Consider the following 9,489-nt stretch of genomic DNA (forward strand, 5'->3'; position numbering starts at 1 on the left):
ATCTTCCTTACTACTGTTACCTGTGCTCACTAAATTAAAGATAGCACAGGTGTACCTACCTGTACTGCAATCACATCTTCATTCATGGTCTGTAGACCTACCCTTAGGTAACATAAGGCAACCCTGCCTAGTGGTTAGAGGGCCCTGAGCTTCAGACTATCTGGGTTCTACTTCAAACTCTAACACTGTCTTTTTGCATGACTTCTAGTAAGTCACTAAGCTTCATTGACCCAGTTTCCTCCTTCATTATATGGGGTGTTGTTAATGCTTATCACCTATCTCACAGATGTGTAGTGAATAGGAATATTGATAAAGCACTTTGAAGATTAAAAGCATTCTTTTAATACTAAGTATTCTTGGTGAAAATTAACTGGTATTTCACAGGTGTAACTTGAACTAACCTCGTTATCCCTAGCCTGGTTCTTGCTTGCATATTTATACCTGCCTCTGGAAATTTCCACTACATGCATCCGATGAAGTGGGTATTCACCCACAAAAGCTTATGCTCCAATAAGTCTGTTAGTCTATAAGGTGCCACAGGACTCTTTGCCGCTTTTACAGATCCAGATTAACATGGCTACCCCTCTGATTCATGACAAAATGTCGCTTGTAGATAAACTGTTGTTGATGAGGTTTGTAAGTAGCAACAAACCTAGCTTGGCATTCAGGTCCCACAATGTGTTTGCATGGCTGCCAATTAGGGGGAAATGTTGATTTATAAACTAAAGACACATTTGCTAAAGAAATCAAGGTAAGACAAACGTTGAGCTTCATCATGATGCCTTTTTAATAGTCACTTTGGCATATTTACAGTCAATTTTCAGTGCAAAACATTACATTAAGATCACTCTGAAAGTGCCCCTTCATTCTGGTATAGTGGCTGTGTGATAAAGTGTTAAAACCCCATCCTGCCACAACCACTAAGAGATTAAGAGACAGTAGCTACCGCCTCAGCTGTGGCTAATTGGCAGACCATCAACAGCTGTGGTGAGAGCAGAAGGAGATGGCTAGGGAGTCTGCTGTGGACCCTGTAACAGCAAACTGGCAAAAAGTAGCTCAAAGAATTGAAACGTCTAAGTACAAAATAATGGAATGAGTTTTTCTGGGAAAGGGCTGGGAGTTGAAGGTAGGGAGCAACCCAGAGAAGCATCATTTTTATCTGAGTTAGCAGATTTTAGCTGCACAGTACGGGGTCCCTGGACTAGAACCCAGGGGACAGGGAGGGCTTAGGTTCCCTTACCTGCCACTAGGAAAAGGGATGTAAGGGCTCTTTTGATGCAACATGGCGAGGATTATTGAGATAGCCTAGGGTGGGGCTGAAGGCCTGGCATAATCATTAGACTTCTTGTTTGTTGGTCTCTGAGCTACCTCGCAAGGATGGTGACTATAAAGTAGCCATGGCCAGACAGCTGAGTCATGAAAAAGAGCAAACTGCTGCAGGTTTGGATGAACTGTTGATATGGGGTGTCAAAGATGGGGGCTACTTCACCATGCCTGGCCATGAGATGGTGCACTAGGTGGTGAATGACCCCTTACACTCCTATGTCATAAAGCCCTATTCCTTTTGCTTTAGAATTTGCTACTGGACTGGGGATATTAATACTCTACATTTACCAAAGAAGAAGGTAAACTTTGTTTTTATTTTCTTACTTTTTGCATGGAGGCAATAGCATAACCTGCGTTTCATCATGCTTTGGTGGCCTGCTACAAGGAGTTAAAAGGGAAAATGAATATATATATATATATATATATATATATATATAGCCTAACTTTTTGATCTGCCCTTGAAATTGTGCTGCAGTGAAATCTTACATAAGAGGAATCTGGGTGTTTCCGCTCTGCCCTGAACAGCTTTTAAAATTAAGAGTGGAAGGTGCAATAAACTATTTCAATAACCCTCTTAGGAGCTGCCTTGTCACAGATGGATTCTATTATGGAGGAGATGCCTGTGACAGGGTTATAGAGTATAGCAACAATCAGTCAGCTAAGGACTTTCTAGGGTAAGTGTCCTCAGTTTCACCCCAGGCACTTCAGTACTAAACTAGCTCTTATCTGACAAAGAGAATGGCTGTGAATAGGCCTTATTACATACAGAGTGTGGTTTTGTGTGTGTGTGTGTGTGTATATATATATATATATATATATATATGGGTTTGACTTTTTTTTTTTCTTTTTCAGAAGTATTCAGTCAATGGGTGCTTCAGGTGCTAAGAACCTCTGACAATCAGGCCCAGTGGATAGGACTGTATCCATCTCAATCCATCTCCATCTCCTGAAAGGGGAGCTGGAATAATTTTCATAGTGGCAGGGGGCTGATGATGGGAACCATATATCTGGTGTTTGTTATTACTACTTCAAGCCAGGAGGTGTGGCAGCACGCCTAGTTCCAGCACCACTGTCCCCAATAATGTCAGGAAAAAACTCTTCTGCTGCAGGAGAAAGATGCACAAAAAATTTAAAACCCAAATATGTATGCTTCATTCATTTTTTTTTTTCCTGGGAAAAAAAATATTGCAAAACACTTAATTAAAACCAATCTTTAGGGTACTGAACTGTTTCCACTGGAAAACCACCTCAACTGACTTCTCCTGACTTGGAGAAATTAATTGAAAACAATTATGTTTTAGAAATGTTATGCTTTCTGATTTAATCAGTCACTGTCTGATGATGATGATTTATCTTTGGCATGAAACCAGGTTTTTATATAATACGTATTTCAAGCTGTTTCAATTGTTTACAGGTTTTGTTTTTTTGGTATGGGGGGCAACATACAGAGCATTGTTGATGAGGGAGGCTGGCACTTTATAAGTGGAAATATCTAATGTTTGCATTTCAGACAGTGAACTGATTCCCTTTTAAGAAAAAAACAACACAAAACACTTTTGTGTATATACACATCATAATTAATTTATTTTAGTGGTCCAGTAAATGCACTTCATATTATCCAATAAAAGTTGATGTTTTAGAGTTACATATACTGTAAGAGGGTGAAAAGGAACTTTTTTTTTGACCTGGCAAAGGTATGTGAAGCATATTTAGTTTTGGTTTGGAAAAAAAAATGGTACAGTATCTCCTCACTCAACATTGTAGTTGTGTTCCTGAAAAATCCGACTTAAGCGAAATAATGTTAAGAGAATCCAATTTCCCCATACGAATTAATGTAAATAGAGGGGGTTAGGGTCCAGGGACTTTTTTTTACCAGACAAAAGACATATATATACACACACACACACACACACACACACACACACACACACACACACACACACACACAGTATAAGTTTTAAATGAACAATGTAATACTGTACACAGCAATGATGATTGTGAAGCTTGGTAGAGGTGCTGATGAACTAGCACTCTGCTGAGCCCTCAAGGGTTAACACATTGTTAATGTAGCCTCACACTCTACAAGGCAGCACAAATGGAGGGAGGGGAGACAGCATGGCAGACAGACACACACACACCCTCTGTGTGTGTATGTGTGAGAGAGCGAGAGAGAGACGTGCATTGCCCCTTTAAGTACGCTGACTCCACTCTAAGTACATTGCCTTTTAAAATAAATCAGCAAGCTCCCTCCGTCCTGAGCCCTGTTGTGTGGTAAGCAGGGGGTAGGAGCAGGAAGGAGGGGGACACCCTGACATTAACCCCCCTCTTCCCGCCCCACCCCCCCACACAGCAAGCAGGAGGCTCCTGGGAGAAGCTCCAAGGCAGAGGGCAGGAGCAGCACATAGCAGTGGGGGGAGGGACAGCAACTGGTAGTCTGCTGGGTGGCTGCCTCACAGGGAACTTAGGGAGGAGGGAACTGATGGGGTGCTACCGGTCCACCCTGGTTCCAATCCCCCACCAGCTAGCTCCAACGGGCTGCTCTTCCTGCAAGCAGTGGACAAGGCAGGAGGCTGCCACACAACGTTATAAGGGAGCATTGCACAACTTTAAATGAGCATGTTCTTTAATTGATCAGCAAAGTAACAACGAAACAATGTTAACCGGGACGACTTTAAGTGAGGAGTTACTGTACTAGAATTGGCAGCACAGGAAATCTTGCTCCAGTGGATAGGCCGTTATTTTTTAATCCTGACACCTTTGAAGGGCCCTTCCAGATTTTAAAATATGAATGAACTAACTATCTTTTTGTTTATATTGGTGTAAGGCCCTAGTCCAGTAAAGCATTTGAGCATGTGATCAACTTTAAGTAAACTAGTAAACCCATTGACTCGGGAAACAGATGGCACATGCCCATATGTTGTACCAGCACTTCTCTAAAGCTACTATCTGTTCTCCAGAATCTGAGCTTTCATTTTTTTTAAAAAGGTAAATCTCTAGCTCTTATGACTGAATAAAACTTCACTGTGAACCTAATGTGGTTGATGGAGAGAGCTCTATGATGTGAAGTTCCAGAGACTGGAACAAAACATCTGATAGCTGTGATCTGTCCCACTCATCTTGTTGAGGTCTAAACTCCATGTCCAATAATGACTTAAGATGTCAATATTAAGGCCTTTCCTCATTTAAGAAATAGAGCGTGCGTGGGGGGTGCGATATCGCAAATCTGTGCGCAATCTACTGTAAGTGAGGTCTCATTTTAATGACTATCAAGGGCAGATCTTGGACAAGAACACTGCTTTTCTTTGCTCATTTGACCTCTGCTTAAAGTTAGCCATGTTTTTTTTAAATACTATGGTGAATAAGGTCCTAAATCTGAAGTAGTACATTTGAAGTCATTTGATTGGTGTTAAGCCTCAAGTAAGGGAGAGGTCAATAAAATAAAATTAATAATATCTGGGGCTTCTCTTGCACTATATAAAGAAGCCATCCTCTAAGGAAGGTACATTTCGATGTCTAAACAGATTGACCTTTTGGGCCTAATCAGCATTTCAAGATTGGATTTGAAGTGTGATTGGACTCTGTCCCTACAGAATGGCCTTTGTTCTTATCACTGCCCAGCACTTTAAAGTAGACAAACAGTAATCAGTTTTGTTTCCATTAAGGAAGCCAGTAGCGTCACCCCCACTGTATCTCCATGACTTTGATTTGATTTACTTTATCAGTCCTTTATTCTAGGTGTTAATGGTATCAGACTTCCTATCCCCACCCCCAGCCTAACCACCTTCTCTAACACACAAATGTCAGCCTCAGTCTGTGTTGGTGGTATTTTTTAATCAAGGATGTGAAAACATAGTGAAGATGATACTTAAGTACCGTTTGTGTAACAACCTCATCTGTATTTATGTAAATTTTATAACTCATGGGGGTGCTCATTTGTTCATCTACTCCTGGCCTCAGTCGTAACTTTATTTTTCTTTCTGTTCTTCAGATAGCCTCTGTCAGCTTTTCTTTTGCTTGTAAAGTCCACCCATGAAAGGTGGATATGCTTTTCTCTGTGAGGGAACCTGAGTCTGGGACCTAAGTTCCTGCAGAGAAACCTTAGAGTAATCCTATGATGAGGAAGAAAATTTAGGCTAAGCTTTATGTTATAGTATTTTCAACTGAAAATACTAATTAAAAGAAGAGGGGGTGAATATTTCTCTGGGAAAGAAGGTATACAAGAGGACAAGATCCTTTTGTCAGCCCACCTTGTTATCAGACATTCACAAGGTGTGATTAAAACATGTTGGAGTTCCATGATAGCTTTTAACCCTACCTTAGACTGCACGTTTCCAGACTACAATAAGAATATATGCCTCTAGCTAAAGGAAAACATGTGCTATGAAAACAATGAAGGACAGCATGGACAATAACTGGGTTAAACTGCTTGTTCTTTTACCCAGTTACATGGCTAAGACCTTACCAATGACCTTATATGCTTGAACAGCTTTCCAGTTGCTAAGATATCAGGTTCATGCTGGAATACTGTTGATTTTTAAGCACTTTCCAAATAGCCTCTGAAAATTACAAACTACAGCACTAAAGAACCACCAAAACTATACAGAACATCTTATTGACCTCTATTTTCTTTTTCAGACAAACCTCTCTAATGTAACATTAAACAAATTAGGACTGTAGTGTCATTGGCAGCTTTCATAATAAAGACAAGAGGAGAGCTAGGGAAAACAGGTTAGCCATACAGATATTATAGTGAAATCCTAAATATGAAGAATAGTGGTCAGTATGAGAGGCAGCCATAAGTATGTTGTACAATGACTTTCACATAATGTTCACCTTTTTTATATGTTGTGTGTCATGGAGAGCTTCATCTGTTAATCAGAAAGTGTTCTGTTCATGTGTACCTGGAGAGAGATTCTCAACTGATTTAAGCTGTTGTGGGAAAGACTCAGGCCTACCTTGTAATAACTAGTTATATTATTCCTTGCTATCACAGCATTTAATTCTCCTTTGGATTTTAGGGATATGAACTGGGGGGGCGGGGATTGAGCAAATGTTTATGGTGTCAATGTATCCTTACTTTACTTAACTTCCAACCTTTTTTCCCCCTAAATTTTATATATAGTGTGCACAAATTGTAGGAGACCCTTAAGGCATTTTTAACAAAGTGGCCCTTTAAAAGGTGGCCCTAAAATCATTTTCTTTCTGATACTGTACAGTTCTATTGCAAAGTTAGCAAAGAAATGTATTAAGAGGAAGTAGCACTGTGTTTTTCCCTGGAATACACTTAACTGACTCACTTATTAAATTCAGAACCCTAAAGGTATGCCCTTTATACACTCCCACCCAGCACATTCTAGCCTGAAAAAAAGCAAAAGTCCTGTCTAATAATAATCACCAGATCTTTACAGCTCAATTTTTCATGGTTGGAAGCATCCCTGATCCAACATAGACTAGAAAGCTTCAAAGACTTCAGCAACTCTGGGTAATAGTTAAATTCAAGAATTTTATATTAGATGCAGCTGCCAAGCTCACTCCTAAGAGGTAATGTATCTCCAAAATCAGAAGCTGCTGAAAAGAAGCTTTTTCTTTTTTTCGCCGCACTCTTCTGAGAATCTCAAATGAACCAACAGAAATCACAGAAGGTTTCTCAGTCAAAGCTAGTGTGTAGAGCCTACTGCATTTGAAAGGTAGTAGATTAATTCTCGGCCATTATCAGGCCAGTCATAACCAGCTACAGTGATCTTTTGAGTTTGAATGTGTGAGGCAAGCAAGGGTGTTCTTTCAAGCAATTACCCACAGTAATTACGGATTTCAAGCCTCAGATATGACTGAGCTGATGACAGCAACATGAATAATAGTTGACATGAGCAGAACTCTGTTATGGAAAGCCTGGAAGGGAGGTGCAGCTCTGCTACAACTAGTAAATCTAACTGGATACCAGGAAAAGTGGTCAATGATATAAATAAAATGGACATGGCAGAGAAGACTACTGTGTATTGTGCTATCTATTTTTATGTCAGTATGATGCCACTGACTTTGGTGGACTTACTTTAGCCTAGTGTAAATTAGGAGTAAGAACAGGATCGGGCCCACTTAGCATCCTATACTCAGGAACTTGCGGTTAGATCCTCAGCTGGTGACCTCAATGGATCTAGGTTGATTTGCACTAGCTGAGGATCTGGCCCAACTATAGAGCCTGATACTGTTAGTGAATTGTGATCACAACCAGGAACCCCTCTTCTGGAGCTGGGCAGCTTAGGTGCCCAAGCCATTCCTGTGAGAACCAGGAGGAGGTGGTGGTGACTCCCTTTATCATTTGAGCCAGTGGTTAGGATATTCACCTGGGATGTGGGAGACCTAGGTTCAATTTTCCCATACTCAGGCAGAGGATGGAAAAGGGAATTTGAACAGGGTCTCCCACCTCTGAGTGTCCTTACCACTGAGTTATGGAATATTCTGAGATAGGGCTTCCTTGGTCTTTCCTGTTTGAAGCTGTTGCACTGTGTATACATTAATCATTGGATCAGGGGTACTGGACCCTGGGTTTTCCACCTTCCAGGTAGGTTCTGTAAGCACTAGGCCTGAGTCTCTCTCTCTCTCTCTCTCCTCTCCCTCTAGGGTGACCAGATGTCCCAATTTTTATAGGGACAGTCCTAATGTTTGGGTCTTTTTCTTATATAGGCTCTTATTACCCCTGCACCCTGATTTTTCACATTTGCTGTCTGGTCACCCTCCCTCCCTCCTTCCCTATGACTATTTAAGTATTTACACAAATACCTTAATCTGGGGTTCAGGCACTTGAATTCCTTTGTGGGTCTGGGTGCCTGATTATTGGAGGTGCTGAGACCTACAGCTGCAAAATTGGGTGCAATGTGTCTCAACTTGAAAGCACAAAATTAGCAAACTAAAGACCCGAAGCATATTGTCTTAATTGGTGCCTGAGGCACCAATTCTTTTCTTTGTAGAAGGACCAGATTCAGTGGCACATATCAGCTGCCTTGCACCACTCTGGTTATGCAAAGCAGTTGTAAAACCTGTGAAGATGATTTTGCAGCTGCTTTGAACCAGCAGAGTAGCACAATGATTTGCAGTGCACCAGTGAATCTAATATAGCTGTGAGTAAGTGGGCTAGGTTTGTGGTCATACATACTACCAAGAGAGAAGGTGACTTTGAGTCACAATCTTAACACAACATATGTATTGTATTTAGGGGTCTATGATAAATGTATAACATAGTCTTCTGTGTTTCATTTGTGTTTAATGGCTCATACTCTTTGAACAAGTGTTTTTTTTACTGTATTGATATATGGCCTTTTACCCTCTGTTTACAAAACAGTTTTGGAACAGTTCTTTTGCTTTGGAGACTTTCAGTTTAACTCTGCTAAATCATTGTATATGACTACTGCAGTCTTACTTGTTAAGATATAAACAGATGCCACAGTTATAATGATGAAATACAAATATTTAAGGGAGCTGGTCAGAAAAGTTACAATTGTATTTCCACAATGAGGGAAGTAAATGCTTCATGTAGCGTATTGACAGTGTGGTAGACAATGTGAAAGTGGAAAGGAAAGCTTTTCCTTTACTACTTACTTTCATACTGTCAAGACCTTGCATGATGCATCTTCAGCTGTCCAACCAAAGTCATTCTTTGTGCTAATATATAAGCCTGGTTCTTCTTACACTAGTTTACACCAGTGTAACTCTATTGAGATCAGTTTACATCGCCTGGTTTAGAGAGGAGCCGAAGAGAATAAATCCCATAATTTGTGAATTAAGCATATTCCTTATTACCATTTCTGCAAGATCTTATTGTTTTGTCTTTAATTTTTTCTTTAGGTTTCTTTATATTGTCTTAACATTGAAAACCACTGTTTTATAGACCTCAATATTTTTTTTCATTTGTGGACCCCTAAAAAATTTCAAATGGACACACAGATCCCTTTGGAAATCTTAGACATAGTCTGTGAACCCCTGGTTGAAAACCACTGCTCTAGTATCACGAAAGGGTTTTTGTTCTGTTCTTATTTGCTCTGTGCTATTTTGTAGTATTTTTCTCAGAAGTCTTTGCATGATTTGGCCCTCATAGAGTGCAGTAAACCATGCTTATGGTGGTGTATATTTGGTTTTGTTCAATGAGGTTTTTGTCAGGAGGGTGTGGGA

At 40.3% G+C, this 9,489-nt stretch overlaps 1 long non-coding RNA gene across 1 annotated transcript; it reads left to right on the plus strand.

Annotated features, from left to right (window-relative positions):
* The first annotated feature begins 972 nt into the window (after positions 1-972).
* LOC122462132 lies at positions 973-3,219 on the plus strand. The gene is made up of 3 exons (XR_006284507.1): positions 973-1,126; positions 1,574-1,625; positions 2,179-3,219. It is a non-coding gene; the product is annotated as an uncharacterized LOC122462132 (long non-coding RNA).
* Positions 3,220-9,489: the final 6,270 nt, after the last annotated feature.

This window comes from Chelonia mydas, chromosome 1 (genome assembly GCF_015237465.2).
Source record: "Chelonia mydas isolate rCheMyd1 chromosome 1, rCheMyd1.pri.v2, whole genome shotgun sequence".
Classification (NCBI taxonomy): Eukaryota; Metazoa; Chordata; order Testudines; family Cheloniidae; genus Chelonia; species Chelonia mydas.